The 3,336-nt window shown below is 34.4% G+C and overlaps 1 pseudogene; it reads right to left on the reverse strand.

Moving 5' to 3' along the window:
• Positions 1–2,677: 2,677 nt before the first annotated feature.
• Positions 2,678–2,771, reverse strand: LOC129013367 (U6 spliceosomal RNA; annotated as a pseudogene).
• Positions 2,772–3,336: the final 565 nt, after the last annotated feature.

Genomic DNA, 3,336 nt, shown 5'->3' on the forward strand with positions numbered 1-3,336 from the left:
TATGGAGTACATGTAATATTTTGATCCATGCATACAATATATAAAGATCAAATCAGGGTAATTGATCACTATAATCACCTCAAACATTTATCACTTCTTTGTGTTGACAACATTCCAAATCTTTCTTTCTAGTTATTTTGAAATATAAAATAAATTATTGATAACTATAGTCACTCTATTGTGCTCATACAGTAGAAATTATTCCTAATATTTTACTGTATTTCTGTAGGATTAACCAACCTCTCTTTATCCCAGCCTCCAGTAATCACCATTTTACTCTCTACCTCCATGAGATCAACTTTTTTAGCTCCCACATGTAAGTGGGAACATGCAACATTTGTCTTTCTGTAACTGGCTTATTTCACTTAACATAATGTCCTCTAGGCTCATCCATGTTGCTGCAAATGATAGGATTTTATTCTTGTTTGTGGATGAAATAATATCCCATTGTGTATATATATATAACAGTTTATCCATCCATCCATTGGTGAACACTTAGGTTGATTTTTCTTTTAAAGAAGAAATAACACAAATGCTTCTCAAACTATTCCAAAACATTGAAGACTAAGTTCTTTCTAATTTATTCTATGAGGCTAGCTTATCCTGATACAAAAATGAGGCAAGGTCACAAGTGAAAAAGAAAACTATAGATCAATAACTGATGAACATAAATACAAGACTCCTAAAAAATACTGGAAAATTGAATCTAACATCACATCAAAAAGATAATGCACCATGATCAAGTGAGATTTATCCCTGTAATGCAAACATAGTTCAACATGCACAATAAATAAATGCGATATATCACATCTACAGAATGAAGCACAAAAACCATATGATCATCTCAACAGATACAGAAAAGGCATTGATAAAATTCAACATTCCTTTCTGATAAAAACCATCAACAAATTAGGCATAGAAGAAACATAGCTTAACACAATAAAGGCTATATATGGCAAACACATAGCTGATATGATACTGGAGATATTCTCTAAGAACTGTAACAAGATAAGGATATCCACTTTCAAAACTCTTATTTAACATAGTACTGGAAATCCTAGCCAGAGCAATCAGGCAAGAGAAGAAAATAAAAGACATCCAAGTTGGAAAAGAGAAAGACAAATTGTCCCTCTTTGCAGATGACATGATCCAATATATTAAAGAACCTAAAGACTCTACCAAAAATCTGCTAGAATGGATAAACAAATTCAGTAAAATTGCAGGCTATGAAATCAACATACAAAAATCAGTACTGTTTCTATACACCAATAACAAAATAGCTGAAAAAGGAATCAAGAAAGCAACCCATTTATAATAGCTATCCAAAACAACAAAAACAAAACAAAACAAAACAAAAAACCAAAAACAACAACAACAACAAAACAACTAGTATAAATTTAAGCAAGGAGATGAAGGATCTTTACAAAGAAAACAACACAGCACTGGTGATGAGTTTCTTGCAGGCAGTATAGAATAGGATCTCTCTCTCTCTCGTTTTTTTTCCTTTTGAGACAGAGTCTTACTCTGTCGCCCAGGCTGGAGTGCAGTGGTGTAATGTCGGATTACTGCAACCTCTGCCTCCTGAGTTCAAGGGATTCTCATGCCTCAGCCACCAGAATAGCTGGGATTACAGCTGCATACCACCACACCTGGCTAATTTTCATATTTTTAATAGAGACAGGGTTTTGCCATGTTGGCCAGGCTGGTCTCGAACTCCTGACCTCAAGTGATCCGCCTGCCTTGGCCTCCCAAAGTGCTGGGATTACAGGTGTGAACTACTGTGCTTGGCCTGGGTCTTTTTTTAAAGTCTGTTCAGCTAGTCTATATACTTTAATTGAGGGAATTTAAAACATTCACATTCAAGGTTGTTATTGATAGATGAGAACTTACTTCAATCACTTAAAAAATTGTCTTCTGATTGTTTTGTATATCCTTTGTTCTTTTATTATTCTCTAATTATTTATATTCGCAGTTTGGTGGTCTCCTATAGACATAACATTTGATTCCTTTGTCTTTCTCATTTGTGTGTCTGCTCTACTAGTGACTTTTATACTTTCATGTGTTTTCATGGTGGTATATATTATCCTTTTGTTTCCAGATATAGGCCTCCCTCGAGCATTTCTTGTAGAGCCAGTCTAGTGGTGATGAATTCTCCCAGTTTGTGTTTGTCTGGGAAAGACTTTATTTCTCTTTCATTTTGGAAGAAAGCTTTTCTGGGTATAGTACTCTTGATGGGAAGTTTTTTTTCTTTTCTTCAGTACTTTGAATATATCATCCTATTTTCTCCTGGCCTGTAAGGTTTCTGCTGAAAAATCCACTGTTAGTCTGATGGGGATTCCCTTATACATGACTTGATGATTTCCCCTTGCTGTTTTTAGAATTCTCTCTTTGATTTTGACTTTTGAAATTTCAATAATTTGCCTCAAACATATATGTTTGGGTTGAATATATTTGGGAATCTTGAGCCTCCTGTATTTGGATGTGTATATTTCTTCTAAGACTTGGGAAGTTTCAGCTATTATTTCATTTAATATATTTCTATGCCTTTTGCCATCTCTTGTCTAATTCCCACAATGCAAATATTTTTTTCACTTAATGGTATCCTATATGTCACATGTGCTTTTTTCATTCATTTTAATTTTTATTTTGTCTGACTGGGTTATTTCAAAATACCTTTAAAAATATGAAACACTTCATGAGTTTGCATATCATTCTTGTGCAGGCACCATTTATTGTTCCAATTTTAGTATATGTACTGCTGAAGTGAGCACTGTATTTTTACGTAACCACTAAATTAATATAAACAGGGTATATAACTTTCATATTAGTGGAAGGGAGGAAAGGAAAGGTAAAAAGTAACATGTCCAAGAAAAGATAAGAGAGAAGAGAATGAAAGAGAGAAAGAAAACAATAAATCATCAAGCCATTAAGAGCCATGGAGGACTTTAAATGCATATCATTACATGAAAAAAGCCAATCTGAAAAGCCCACATACTGTATTAGTCCAACTATATGACATTCTGGAAAAGGCGAAAGTATGGAAACTGTAAAACGTTCAGTGGTTGCCAGGGGTTGTGAGTGGGGAGAGATAAATAGTTGGATCACAGAGGACTTTTACAGCAGTGAAACTATTCTGTATGATACTGTAATGATGAATACACATCATTATACATTTGTGCAAACCCATAGAATGTATAACACCAGGAGTGAACCCTAATGTAAACTATGGGTTTTGAGTGATTATGTTCTGCCAGTGTAGGCTCATCAATTGTAGCAAATGTATTACTCAGAAGGAGAATGTTGATATTGGGGGAGGCTATGCATGTGTGGAGTCAG

Source organism: Pongo pygmaeus, chromosome 15 (genome assembly GCF_028885625.2).
Source record: "Pongo pygmaeus isolate AG05252 chromosome 15, NHGRI_mPonPyg2-v2.0_pri, whole genome shotgun sequence".
Lineage (NCBI taxonomy): Eukaryota > Metazoa > Chordata > Mammalia > Primates > Hominidae > Pongo > Pongo pygmaeus.